Here is a 14782-nt window from a genome sequence, read left to right as displayed (position 1 = left end):
TCATCAAGTGAATGGAAATACACTGTTCTTTAAAAATACGGGGAAAATCCTCTAGTCTGGCTTAGTAGAAAGTAACTAAAATTAAGAGGTCCTATTGTTCATTAAAAACATGGGGAAAACACTGAAAGCTGGTTCAGCAGAATATAACCGATATTAAGAGGCCCTATCAGGGAAGCAGTATACTGAAGACAGAAGTGTAGTAACAAGAGGCTGCAGCTGTCTGAAGTTTTAATGTTCTCCGTTGCCCATTTTTCTGTAATTTTAGAGAACTTAGTGAATATTGGAAATTCATCAGACATGAAATATGAAGGAACTTGAAGAAAACATGTATTAAGTAAATGGAGAAAAACAGAAAAATGAATGTTTGTGTTTTCTCATCTTACTGGAAAAAAAATAATAACTAATTAAAATTTAGATTTGAGAGTCAATTTGTTAGAATATTATCAAGTAAACGGAAAATAAGGTAGTTTACAAGAGAGCCCGGATAGCTCAGTCGGTAGAGCATCAGACTTTTAATCTGAGGGTCCAGGGTTCAAGTCCCTGTTCGGGCGCCTTCTGACTTTTCGAAAATTCCAAGGTTTCTTTAGTTGCTAACTCTACTTATACCTTAAGTCGTATCAATTTTATTTTTCATTGATTTCGGAGTATGATAGAAAAACGTACAGTCAGGGAAGAAAGAAAAGCGGCTACGCAAAACGTTACTCAGTTTCTTGGTGAGTGCTGAGGTTTTGCGCGGTGATGTCCTGCCCAGGAAGACTTTTTTTCCTTTGGATTTCTAAGAACTAGGGAAGAAAACAAAACCGAAGGTTAAAAACCAAAGCGCCCGAACAGGGACTTGAACCCTGGACCCTCAGATTAAAAGTCTGATGCTCTACCGACTGAGCTATCCGGGCTCTCACGAGCAGACGCTACTCCTGCGGCGTCTTACTTGAGGATGACGAGCGCGGCGCACCCGCCTCCTCCCGGCGGCATTTTGTGAAACTGTGGTAAACCCGAAGAAGCGCTGGGTTCGTGCGCCGGGAGAAACAGAGCGCACATCGTGGACCTTTCACCAGCATTGCCGGTTAACTCGGGATTGCGAGACTCTTATGTGCCCAATAACCACTATCAGGTAATAATAATAATAATTAGGTAATCTCTCTGACAAGTCTAGGATGAACAGAACCGTGACGTAGGCCACTTTTGAAGAGCTGTAGTGACACAAGATTTATTACACTCTTGATAAAAGGGTGAGCATCTAAAACGTACCCGACAATTAAAAAAAAAAAAAAAAAACAACTGAAGAACGAATCTAAGAGAAAACACAGATACGCTGCTCTGAAGCTGTCGGACTGAACTGTGTAGTGTGGAGCGGGAGAAAGGACCCCGCAGAGGGATGGTGGGATTGTCCTGCAGGTCCCTTCCTGGGGTCCGAGTCACAGTTTCACGTGACACAAACCCTGGAGTAGGTCGGCCCCAGTGACCTTCCGGTCAGAAACCCCAGGAAGCCAGAGTGGAAAGCTGAACGTGCCAGCGGTGAGACCGTTTATCGATCTTGGCATCGGAGGCTCTTCTCTTCCACAGCCTCCAGTACTCTGAGCGCTGCCCTCTGCCACACGGCTGGCGTGGAGAGTTAACCCTCGGTGGGGCTTAGAGCGGGACATCGAAGGGTTTTTCTTCGCTGACGTTGCTTTCCCTTAATTCCAACTGCTTTAAGTGATTGCCCTGGTCCAGCAATTCCACTCTTAGGAATTTGTCCTAAAGAAATAATCATGGATGTGCAAAAAGACTTGATTACAAGAGAGAAAAGAACATCAAGGCATTTTAACTGGAAAAAGCCTGTAAGTGACATAAATGGTTATATAAATTCTCCTATTAAGAATGATATGCAGCCATTAATAATCATGTAAAAGAACACAATTTGGGAATAACTGTAAAATAGTTAGGCTATATCGCAAATTTAAAAATTAAGCAACAAAGATATATTGTACAGTACAGAAAATCACAGCCATTACTTTGTAATAACTTTCAACAGCAGTATCTCTAAAAACATTGAATCACAATGCTGTTCATCTGAAACTAATATAATATTGTATATCAACTATATTCCAATTTGAAACTTTTTAAAGGATGCATATAAGTACCTTCAAAAATTGAAAGGATCCGTAAAGCCTGGGTGCTGAAGTTAGGTGCCCCTTTTTGAAACCTTACTACCCTGTGTGATCAGGAGTAAATTATTTCTCTGTCTCAGGACAATAAAATGATTGCAAGAATTAAATAAGATTGTTTATGTAAATTGCTTAGAATAGTGTCTGACATATAATAAGCATTCACAAAGTTACATAAAAATATGACAAGATCAGACTCCATCATTCTGTTCTTTCTATGGTTCTCTGACACTATCCAACCTTCAAAAACTGCTTAACATATTTTTTAAAATTAATTTTTATTGAGGTAAAATTGACATTTTACATTGTTTCAGGTGCACAACCTAATGATCTGATATTTGTATATACTGCAAAATGATTGCCCTAATAAATCTAGTTAACATCTGTCGCCACATATAGTTACAAAAGAAATTTTTTTTGTAATAGAACTTTCAAGATTACTCTCTTAGCAATACAAATATATAGGACAGTATTATTAACTATAGTCACGCTATATATAAAGTTTAACACATTTAGTTTTTTATTGAAGTACACTTGGTTTACAATGTTGTGTTAGTTTTTGGTATACAGCAAAGTGATTCAGATACACACACATATTCTTTTTCATGTTCTTTTCCATTATGGTTTATTACAGGATACTGAATATATTTCCCTGTGCTATACAGTAGAACCTTGCTGTATGTCTATTTTACATACAGTAGTTTTCACCTGTTAATCCCAAACTCCTAATTTATCCCTCCTCTTCTCCTTCCCCTTTGGTAACCATATTTTCTATGGCTGTGAGTCTGTTTCCATTTTGTAAATTAGTTCATTTTGTCTTATTTTAGTTTCTACATATAAATGGTATATGATATTTGTCTTTTTCTTTCTGACTTACTTCACTGAGTATGATAATCTCTAGGCCCATCCATGTTGCTGCAAATGGCATTATTTCTTTCTTTTTATGGCTGAGTGGTATTGCATTGTATATGTGTACCACATCTTCTTATCCATTCATCTGTCAATGGACATTAAGATTGCTTCTATGTCTTGGCTATCCTAGATAGTGCTGCTATGAACACTGGGATGCATATACCTTTTCAAATTACAGTTTTCTCTGGATATATACCCAGGAGTGAGATTGCTGGATCATTGTTGTTGCTCAGTCATGTCCGACTCCTTGCGACCCCATGGACTGCAGCATGCCAGGTTTCCCTGTCCTTCACTATCTCCTGGAGTTAGTGGTAACTCTATTTTTAGTTTTTTGAGGAACTCCTCAAAAAACTATGAGGAGGAACCCTCCATAGTATCTTCTATAGTGGTCGCACCAATTTACATTCCCACCAACAATGTAGGAGGGTCCTCTTTCTTCCACACCCTCTTCAGTATTTATCGACTTTTTGATGATGGCCCTTTTGACTGGTGTGAAGCGTATACCTCAATGTTGTTTTGATTGCATTTCTCTAATAATTAGCAAAGCTGAGTGTCTTTTCATGTGCCTATTGCCCATCTATATATCTTCTTTGGAGAAATGTCTACTTGGGTCTTCTGTCCATTTTTAGATTGAGTTGTTTGGGTTTTTTGTTATTGAGTTGTGTGAGTTGTTTGTATACAATTTTGGAAATGAATCCCTGGTCAGTCTCATGTTGCAAATATTTTCTCCTGGTCTGTAGGCTATGTATTTGTTTTCTTCATGATATTCTTTGCTGTGCAAAAGCTTGTAAGTTCAATTAGGTCCCAGTTGTTCATTTTTGCTTTTACTTTTATTGTCTTGGGAGACTGACCTAAGAAAATAATGCTTCAATTTAAGGCTTAACATATATTTTAGTGGAGTAGAGGGAGACGTAGAGAATTTAGAAAGCTGACAATATTAAGTTAACTTGAAAGAATAACTGTCCCCTAAGTAATGGGGAACTATTAAATTTTGGCTCATTAATGTTCCAATTTCTCACTCAAGGAATACACATTAGATTTGCAGGTCAGGAAGCAACAGTTGGAACTGGACATGGAACAACAGACTGGTTCCAAACAGGGAAAAGAGTACGTCAAGGCTGTATATTGTCACGGGCTTATTTAACTTATATGCAGAGTACCTCATGAGAAACTCTGGGCTGGAGGAAGCACAAGCTGGAATCAGGATTGCTGGGAGAAATATCAATACCCTCAGATATACAGATGACACCACCCTTATGGCAGAAAGTGAAGAAGAACTAAAGAGCCTCTTGATGAAAGTGAAAGAAGAGAGTCAAAAAGTTGGCTTAAAGCTCAACATTCAGAAAACTAAGATCATGGCATCCAGTCCCATCACTTCATGGCAAATAGATGGGAAAAGAGTGGAAACAGTGGCTGACTTTATTTTTCTGGGCTCCAAAATCACTGCAGATGGTGATTGCAGCCATGAAATTAAAACATGCTTACTCCTTGGAAGGAAAGTTATGACCAATCTAGACAGCATATTAAAAAGCAGAGACATCACTTTGTCAACAAAGGTCAGTCTAGCCAAGGCTATGGTTTTTCCAGTAGTCATGTGTGGATGTGAGAGTTGGACTATAAGGAAAGCTGAGCGCCGAAGAATTGATGCTTTTGAACTGTGTTGTTGGAGAAGATTCTTGAGAGTCCCTTGGACTGCAAGGAGATCCAGCCAGTCCATCCTAAAGGAGATCAGTCCTGGGTGTTCATTGGAAGGACTGATGCTGAAGCTGAAACTCCAATATTTGGCCACCTGATGCAAAGAGCTGTCTCATTTGAAAAGACCCTGATGCTGGGAAGGATTGAGGGCAGGAGGAGAAGGGGACCACAGAGGATGAGATGGTTGGATGGCATCACCAACTCGATGGACATGGGTTTGGGTAGACTCCAGGAGTTGGCGATGGACAGGGAGGCCTGGCATGCTGTGGTTCACGGGGTTGCAAAGAGTCAGACCCGACTGAGCGACTGAACTGAACTGATGTCCTCATGAGAAAAGGAGATTAGGATACACACAAAGTACACAGACAGAAGGGTAAACATGAAGACAATTTTTTTAAAAATTTGAAGTATAAAATATTTGAAAGGAATATATAGAGGTATAAATCCTAAAAGACTAAATGGCTGCAGGGGTAAATACCAAACTCAGGATAATGGTTCCCTCTTCAGTTGAAGGAGGGAAGTGTCATTGGAGAATATACTGAAGGGGAACTTTTAAAAATACTTATTTTTATCTATTTATTTGGCTGCACAGAGTCTTAGTTGTGGCATGTGGGAACTAGTTCCCCAACCAGGGATCAAATCCAGGGCCCCAGCATTGAGAGATCAGAGTCAATCACTGGATCATCAGGGGAGTCCCACATGTAGGACTTTTTTGTACAGGTAATGTATTGTTCTCTAAGAAGAACTGTGGGGAAAAGGAGTCATATGCTTCATTATACTTTTTTGCATGTCTGAAATAGTTTCTTACAGCTTTTCAGAAAGACTATAGACCAATAACATTGGCTTTTAATTCCTTTAAAGCTGCAGTAGGCCTTAGAAAATTTATTCAATTCACTCATTTTACATTACAGATTGGGAAACTAAAAACCTGTGGAACTTTCTGGTTTCTAGAGTAGTTGGACTAAACCCAGATTTCCTGTTTATTAAATAAATGATTTGTGAGCACAGTTCTTAGAGAAGGAAGTGGGGATCACTGAATCAGTTATGATCTTGTTGAACCAATTTTGTTTTCTTTTTTGGCAAGATTACTTGGCTGGTAAAAGAAATACTATAGATATGATTTGTTTTCATTATAGAAAGTCTTTTTTTTTTTTTTTTTATGAACTCCTTGGGAAATGTTGCCAGATGTTGACCTCTTGGGATAATTGGTTTAAGAACAACTCTGGAAGAGGAACTCTGGAATCGTGAATCAGAGTCAACTATGAGGGGTAAGCTCTATTCTTTTTTAAAAATAATTTATTTTTGGCTGTGCTGGGTCTTCACTGCTGTTCAGGTGTTTCCTCCAGTTGTGGAGAACAGGAGCTCCTCTCTAGTTGTGGTCTGCAGCCTGCTCACTCCAAGGCTTCTCCTGATGTGGGACACCGGCTCTAGCGCATGTGGGCTTCATTGGTTGCAGCACATGGGCTCAGTTCTTGCTGCTTGTGGGCTCTAGAGCACAGGCTCAGGAGTTGTGGTACATGGGCTTAGGTGTTCTGCAGCATGTGGGGTCTTCCTGGACCAGGGATTGAATCTGTGTCTTCTGTATCGCCAGGTGGATTCTTTTACCACTGAGCCACCAGGGAAGCCCCAGCTCTATTCTTACTCATTCCCTACTCAACATATTTATCAAGGCTTTAAATGAAAATAGTTTGTATATGTTAATCAACAATATGCAAAAGTGAAAGAGCTAATCCCTCCTGATTCTCCAGGCAAGGCTACCTGCAGCTCTCATTGCACTTACCACATTCTCTTTACCTGGACATTCTGACGGCACCTCCAGGAGTCACTTGTTTTAGAATGCTCTAAGCTGGTGCTTGGCACATAGTAGGTGTTCAACAAATACTTGTGGACCTTAAACTGAATTGCGTAACAGGATCATAATCCAAAAAGTCCAGTAGACAATAGGAAAGGCCCTAAAATAACCAGGTACTAGTTAAAAGATACAAAACAAATTTCTGTTTGGGATTTTTTTTTCAATTAAAATTAATTGCAGAAAAAGAGAGGAGAAATAGTTAACAGTTCACCTAGAAAAGCTTTCTGGGAGCAACTGTGAAAAAGGAATTAATTCTTCAGCTCATATACAGAACTCTGGATCTCCACCTAAGTCGGAGGTGATGCCAGAAACAGAAAAAGGTGCAATGTGCAAATAAAGAAATGTCATTGCCTCATTTGCATAGGTGTGTATCTGGTTCCGGGAGGCACATTTTAAATTGGACAAACAGGTTCTTGAAGCCACAGCAGATAAGTAGTTGAAAGCTCTGAGGGGATTTTCAGCAAGCAGAAAAACAAAAGGTTAGAGATGGGACATGGTAGCTGTCTGAAAAAAAAAAAAAAAGAAAAGAAAAAATAGTATTTGAAAGAAAGAAGCCTTAGTCTTCTCCAAAGTGCAGAATTAAAACCAATAGAGATGGTAAAATAACATATTTCAGCTCAAAAATTCCTAGAGTATCTAGACTCATCCTACAATAAACGAAGTGAAGTATTTGGGAGGGGTCATGCCATTTGGCACCGGCAGAGGTTGTAGACAGCGTGCCTGAGAAGTTTGTTGAAGGCACTTTTGTGTTGTGAGAGAAGAGGCTAGACGACTTGATTGTGTGATCCAAATAAGCTCCACCTCATTGTCCTTTGCGCTTCTCTTTTAACATTCACCACATATTTTGTAGTGATCTCTATATAATCTTATCCTCGCCCAATTAGCGACAACACTAGTGTGCTGTTTCTCTGCTCCACCACGTCTGGGGAGTAAGAATGAATAAGCTAACACCGAGAAGCAGAGCGGGTGGCTTTTCAGCTTTCTAAAGAGCTGAAAAGGTGTCTCTGATGGTGCTTTTAGCTTTCCCCCTACCCTGTTTTTTTTTTTTTTTTTTTTAACTCTCCCAGGACACGTTTATAAATAGCATAAGACCCTGCGATTTCCTCAAATGGTATCTCTTGAAACCCCAGAAGTCTTAGTCGTCCAGGCCCTGCTACTCTCTTTCCCCGGACTGGGATCTCCTCTATGGTAGGGCCAGCTCAGTGTTCTAGCTCTCTAGCCCTCCCGTTGGCCCATCTATGGTTTCCGGAGGCCTCACCGGAAGCTCCTCTGGGCGATGGGTTGGGGAGGCCGGAAGTTGCGCCCTCACTACTCGCCGTTTCAAAATGCTGCTAGGACCTTAGGGACAGTTGAGTGACGCCCCCTCACCCCCGGGCTCGGCGGAAAGCGACTCATGGAACGGCCGTAAGGTGTGGCTTTTGGGTTTCGTTGGCGAGGTGCCGGCAGGCCGGGAGCGGGGGGCGGGGGGTGGGAGCGACGCGGCCAGGTGTGCGGCCCGGGGCAGGGGCGGCCGGCGGGAGGAGCCAGAGAAGTGGGTGGCGGTGTGCGGAAGGTCGCCTGGGCGAGGCCGGGCTGGTGGGGTAAGCGCCATGCGACGCGAATCCGCGGAGGACGACGGTGGGAGTGTAGTGACGAGGCACAGGTCCGCCGGCGGGTTACCGACCGGAAGTCTGGATGGATGGTGCTCGATAGGACGGAAAGTGAGAGGACGACTGAGGCAGTTTGAAGGAAAGACGGGAAAGAGGGAGGAGAGAATGACACTGCGGTGTCTTCAAGATTTTATGGTAGTGATTTTCAGGGCCACGGACCATCTGTTTCAGAGGCCTTCGAGTACTCATTTGAAGACTGCTCATTTGGGGGCCACACCCATACTTCCCCTAACAGAATATCAGGAGCTGGAGCTCGGGAAGATGTATTTTAATCAGCGCGTTCCCTTGTTTCTTGTCCACCTCCAAGTTTGAAAACCATTGTTATAAAGCGACACGCAGAGAAAATGCTGCTGCTCTTTTCCTTCATCTCGGAAGCTCTCTTAGGAAGCTCCTCCATGCCGTGGGATGTTGGCATGGGAAACAAGTATCAAAGGTCCTTGGTACTTTTTGGTATTAAGTATTACTACATCTCAGTTTGTGTTTGGTCTCCTCCCTCTTACTTGGGCTTCCCCAGTGGTTCAGCGGTAAAGAATCCGCCTGCAATGCAGGAGTCGCAGTTTGAATCCCTAGGTTGGAAAGATCCCCTGGAGGAGGGCATGGCAACCCACTCCAGTACTCTTGCCTGGAGAGTCCCGTGGACGGAGGAGCCTGGTGGGCTACTGTCCATGGGGTCGCAAAGATTCGAAGACGACTGAAGCGACTTAACACTCATGCACGTACTCCTCATACATTTCTGCTACGAAGAGTTCATTTCCTTTAAAAGTATTTACTTAAGAATATTTTGTTTCACAGTATAGTCAGGATCACAATTTTTTATAGTTTTTTAAAAAAATCAAAATACTACTTGCCTGTTGTTGAAGAAAAGCACACAGTATAGAAGTGTGTAAAATGAACTGTCTGTTAACCTGTCCCCTCCTCAAGCTAGCTACCCTTAACTTCTGGATATTATGTTCTTTCTGACTTTTTCTACATGTATTCTTATTTTTAAACAACAGTGAGGTCATTTTGTATCTATTATTCTGCACCTTAAATTTTTCAGTAGCAACATCAGAGGAAGCTTTCCATAAAGTGTACATATAATATTTTCTTTTAAGGACTTGAGTATTGCATACAAGAATTTCTTCAGGGGATTTTTCGGTTGTTTCCTAAAGCATATTGTTTGTTTTGCAAACTGTGCTGGAGTATATTCTTGCTACACTCTTCATTTTTTTAGGTGTGTTGCAGACCTGGTAAGAACTAAAACAATATCTGAATGGTAGTTTTTTTTTTTCTAAAGAAAAAAGTTGGTTTTCTTATTTTCATGTATCTAGCTGAAAGAGAATCAGACAGTAGTGTTTAGTAGAGGTTTTCAGGACTTCATGGAGAAGGAAATGGCAACCCACTCCAGTACCCTTGCCTGGAAAATCCCATGGGAGGAGCCTGGTAGGCTACAGTCCATGGGGTCACAAAGAGTTGGACACTACTGAGCGACTTTACTTACTTACTTACTTCAGGACTTCAAAGAATTGATAACACTGATTAGTTTTGCTAACTTCTGACAAGAAGCTTTTATTTTAGTTAGTCTTTAAATTATAGTTGTCTTCAAAGGTAGAGATCAAAGATCAGGTATAAGAGTCTCTTGGACTAAGTGTAGGGTAAAAATCACTCTTCCATTATCCTTGAGAGACATATAAGACTGTTCTTGCTCTCTATGATTTCAGTTCAGTAGGGGACACACATAAAAGCATAAAATTAATATTGTGGGTATTTTAATAGAGGTGCTCTTTTGTCATCACCTTCCTTTGGGGAGTCAGAAAAGCCTTGACTAAGGAGGTTACTAGAAACCAAGATTAGTAGTTTTTTCAAGCTGCAGTTGGCAAACACATGGGATTTTTGTGATTTCTTATGGGAAATGGCAACCTACTTCAGTATTCTTGCCTGGAGACTCCCACAGACAGAGGAGCCTGCCAGGCTACAGTCCATGGGGTCGCATAGAGTCAGACACGACTGAGCATACACAGCATACATTTACTGTGTACCATTCAGTAGGGTAATTAAAACCGATTGTTTTAATTCAGTATTGCTTTTTCTTTTTTCCCACCTTTGTAGTGAAATATTTTAAAGTTTCACAGCTGTGTCATTTTATTTACCTTTAAATATGTCATGATGTAGCTCTTACTAAGTTGTTGTTTTTCAGTCACTGAGTCATGTCTGACTCTTTGCCACTGCATGAATTACAGCATGACAGGATTCCCTGTCCTTCACTATTTCCCAAACTTGCTCAGACTCATGTCCATTGAGTCAATGATGCCATCCAACCATGTCATCCTCTGTTGCCGCCTCCTCCTGCCCTCAGTCTTTCCCAGCATCAGCGCCTTTTCCATTGAGTCTGGCTCTTTGCATCAGGGGCCAAAGTATTGGAGTTTCAGCTTCAGCATCTGTCTTCCAATGAATATTCAGGATTGGTTTTCTTTAAGATTGACTGGTTTGATCTCCTTGCTGTCCAAGGGATTCTCAAAAGTCTTCTTCAGCACCACAGTTCAGAAGCTTTGGTGCTCAGCTTTCTTTCTTTCTTTTTTTTTTTAAATTTATTTATTTATTTTTTTCAGTGGGTTTTGTCATACATTGACATGAATCAGCAATAGATTTACACGTATTCCCCATCCCGATCCCCCCTCCCCCCTCCCTCTCCACCCGATTCCTCTGGGTCTTCCCAGTGCACCAGGTTCGGGTGCTCAGCTTTCTTTCTTGTCCAGCTTTCACATCCATATATGACTACTGGAAAAACCATACCTTTGACTATACAGACCTTTGTCAGCAGAGTAATGTCTCTGCCTAGGTTGGTTATTGGAGAAGGAAATGGCAACCCACTCCAGTTTTCTTGCCTGGAGAAACCCAGGGACGGGGGAGCCTGGTGGGCTGCCGTCTATGGGGTAGCACAGAGTCGGGCATGACTGAAGCGACTTAGCAGCAGCAGCAGGTTCGTCATAGCTATTCTTCCAAGGAGCAAACGTCTTTTAATTTCATGGCTGCGGTCACCATCAACAGTGATTTTGGAGTCCAGGAAAATATAATCTGTCGCTGTTTCCTCTTTTTCCCCATCTATTTGCCATGAAGTGACGGGACCAGATGCCATGATCTTAGTTTTTAATGTTGACTTTTAAGCCAACTTTTTTCACACTCTTTCACCTTCATCAAGAGGCTCTTTAGTTCCTCTTCACTTTCTGCTACTGGGTGGTGTTACGTGCATATCTGAGGTTATTGATATTTCTTGATTCCAGCTTGTGAGTCATTCAGCCAGGCATTTTGCATCATGTACTTGGCCTAGAAGTTAAATAAGCAAGGTGACAGTATACAGCCTTGACATACTGCTTCCCTAGTTTTGAACCAGTCCACTGTTCCGTGTAAGATTCTAACTATTGCTTCTTATCCTGATTACAGGTTTCTCAGGAGAAAGGTAAGGTGGTCTGGTATTCTCATCTCTTGAAGAATTTTTCAGTTTGTTGTGATCCACATAGTCAGAGGCTTTAGCATAGGCAATAAAGCAGAAATATGTTTTTTTGAATTTCCTTGCTTTTTCTATGATCCAGTAGATGTTGGCAATTTGATCTCTGGTTCCTGTATCTTTTCTAAATCCAGCTTGTACATCTAGAAGTTCACATACTGCTGAAGCCTAGCTTGAAGGGTTTTGAGCATAATCTTGTGCGTGTGTGAAATGAGTGCAATTGTACGGTAATTGGAACATTCTTTGCCTTTCTTTGGGATTGGAATGAAAACGGACCTTTTCCAGTCCTGTGGCCACTGCTGAGTGTTCCAAATTTGCTGGCATATTGAGTGCAATACTTTAACAGCATCATCTTTTAGGATTTAAAGTAACTCTGCTGGAATTCCATCACCTCTACTAGCTTTGTTTATAGTAATGCTTCCTAAGGCCCCCTTTTCGTCACAGTCCAGGTTGTCTGGCTCTAGATGCGTGACCACACCATCGTGGTTATCTGGGTCATTAAAACCTTTTTTTTTGTACAGTTCTTCTGTGTATTCTTTCCACCTCTTTTTAATATCTTCTGCTTCTGTTAGGACCCTGCTGTTTCTGTCCTTTATTGTGCCATCTTTGCATGAAATGTTCCCTTGGTATCTCTAATTTTCTTGAAGAGATCTCTAGTCTTTCCCACTCTATTGTTTTCCTCTATCCGCATTGATCACTGAGGAAAGCTTTCTTATCTCCTTGCTATTCTCCGGAACTCTACATTCAGTTGGGTAAATCTTTCCTTTTCTCCTTTGCCTTTCGCTTCTCTTCTTTTCTCAGCTGTTTGTAAGACCTCCTCTGACAATCACTTTACCTTCTCGCATTTCTTTTTCTTGGGTATGGTTTTGCTCACCGTCTCCTGTACAACGTTACCAACCTCCATCCGTAGTTCTTCAGGCACTCTGTCTACCGGATCTGATCTCTCAAATCTATTTGACATTTCCGCTGTATAATCATAAGCAATTTGATTTAGGTCATACCTGAATGGCCTAGTGGTTTTCCCTACTTCAATTTGAGTCTGAATTTTGCAATAAGGAGTTGATGATCAGAGCCACCAGGTCTTGTTATTGTTGACTACATAGAAGGTCTCCATCTTCAGCTGCAGAGAATATAATCAGTCTGATGTGGTATTGATATCTGATGATGTCCATGTGTAGAATTGTCTCTTGTGTTGTTGGAAGAGGGTTTTGCTATGACCAGTGTGTTCTCTTGGCAAAACTCTTGTTAGCCGTTGCCTTGCTTCAATTTGTACTCCAAGGTCACATTTGCCTCTTAGCAGTTTTTAAAAAGTTACCACAGTGCCTTTCGACTACCATTAACAGCTTCTTAATAGTATCTAAAACCTAGTACATAATTCAGAATTTCTTGATTGTTTAGGAAAAAAAATGACACTTTTGCAGATGGCTTTTTTGAAACAAGACTTGAACAAGGTCCATCCATTGTATTAGGGTAATGTTTTTTTAAGTGTTTGTGAACAGTCTTCCACTTTAGCAGTAACGGTGCACCCAAGGTACTATAGAATTTCCTACATTCTGGATTTGGCTGATTGCCTGCTTTTAATGTTGTTTTTTCTGTCCTCAATTTTTTTTCCTACTACAAATAAGTAGTAGTTAGATCTAGAGGCTTGATTAGATTTGGACTTGAGGGCAGGGGGTCAAGAATGCTTCATAGGAAGTACTGGCTGCTTTCCTTTGCTTCACACAGAAAGCACCTGATGTCTGAATGCCTCTCCCTCTTCTTCGAGATAAGATTGGTCAATGGGTCAAATGCCATAAGCCTGCTCAATGTGTTTAAAAATTTCCCTTTTCCCCAACCTTTCACTTAAATGATTTTAGCATCTGTTAATGATTTTTGTGAAGATGACATTTAACTCAGAGACTGGAAATTTTAGGATGAGTCAGTCTGGTACAGAACTCAGTGTTCAAAATGAAGGACCAGTGTGTGCAAAGGCCCTGTTTTAGAAACAGAACAGGTCAGTGTGGACAAGGTGCATGGAGTGAGGGGTGGAGCAGTGCAAGTTGGAAAGACTGGGAAGGTGCTGCGGGCCTGGGCTGTTTTAGAACAGTCCCAATCAGTGGAGTGGGGTCTGGCAGGGCAGGATTGTTTGGTTTTTTAATCCTTCTGGCTGTAGTGTGGAGTTTGAATTGAAGTGGGGTTAGAGAGATAGTTACGGATCTACTGCAGTGACACAGGCAAGAAATATTTTTTGATGTGGGGAATTGGTCATGAAAATGAAGAGAAGGGGTGGTTTTGAAAGATTTTTAAGAGTTAAAATCCATAAAGTTTGATGTGATAATGGAGAAAGAGGGCGAGAGCAAGATGATGACTGAACTTTCTGTTTTGAGAAGTGAAAATGAAAGTTGCTCAGTTGTGTCTGACTTTTTGCAGCCCCATGGACTGTACAGTCCATGGAATTCTCCAGGCCAGAATATTGGAGTGGGTAGCCTTTCCCTTCTCCAGGGGATCTTCCCAACCCAGGGATCGAACCCAGGTCTCCTGTATTGCAGGCGACTTCTTTATCAGCTGAGCTGCAAGGGAAACCCCTGTTTTGAGAAACTGAATGTAAAATGATAAGCTTTAATTTTGGACAAGTTATTTGACTTCTTTAAGCCTCAGAAATAGAAGAAAACGATAGAATGGGAAACACTAGATATCTCTTCAAGAAAATTAGAGACACCAAGGGAACATTTCATGCAAAGATGGGCTCAATAAAGGACAGAAATGGTATGGACCTAACAGAAGCAGAAGATATTAAGAAGAGGTGGCAAGAATACACAGACGAACCGTACAAAAAAGATCTTCACAACTCAGATAATCATGATCACTCACCTAGAGCCAGACATCCTGGAATGTGAAGTCAAGTGGGCCTTAGGAACCATCACTATGAACAAAGCTAGTGGAGGTGATGGAATTCCAGTTGAGCTATTTCACATCTTAAAAGATGATGCTGTGAAAGTGCTACACTCAATATGCCAGCAAATTTGGAAAACTCAGCAATGACCACAGGACTGGAAAAGGTCAG

At 41.3% G+C, this 14782-nt stretch overlaps 1 protein-coding gene and 2 non-coding genes across 5 annotated transcripts in view; 2 read left to right on the top strand and 1 right to left on the bottom strand.

Annotated features, from left to right (window-relative positions):
• The first annotated feature begins 478 nt into the window (after window positions 1-478).
• TRNAK-UUU lies at window positions 479-551 on the top strand. The gene has a single exon. It is a non-coding gene; the product is annotated as a tRNA-Lys (tRNA).
• A 269-nt stretch (window positions 552-820) lies between these two features.
• Window positions 821-893, bottom strand: TRNAK-UUU. The gene has a single exon. It is a non-coding gene; the product is annotated as a tRNA-Lys (tRNA).
• Window positions 894-7880: 6987 nt separating this feature from the next.
• Window positions 7881-14782, top strand: part of MDM4 (MDM4 regulator of p53) — a 39677-nt gene continuing 32775 nt past the window's right edge. For 2 of the 3 annotated variants that reach the window (XR_006272589.1, XM_043485484.1), the window contains exon 1: window positions 7886-8015. The gene's annotated coding sequence lies outside the window, so the exon portion shown is untranslated. Of the gene's footprint in view, window positions 8016-14782 lie in introns of all 3 variants that reach the window. The other variant, XM_043485485.1, reaches the window with a different exon arrangement.

The sequence above is a fragment of the Cervus canadensis genome, chromosome 13, assembly GCF_019320065.1.
Source record: "Cervus canadensis isolate Bull #8, Minnesota chromosome 13, ASM1932006v1, whole genome shotgun sequence".
NCBI lineage: Eukaryota > Metazoa > Chordata > Mammalia > Artiodactyla > Cervidae > Cervus > Cervus canadensis.
The sequence above is the reverse complement of the archived record's forward strand: the minus strand, read 5'-3'. Positions and strand labels throughout refer to the sequence as shown.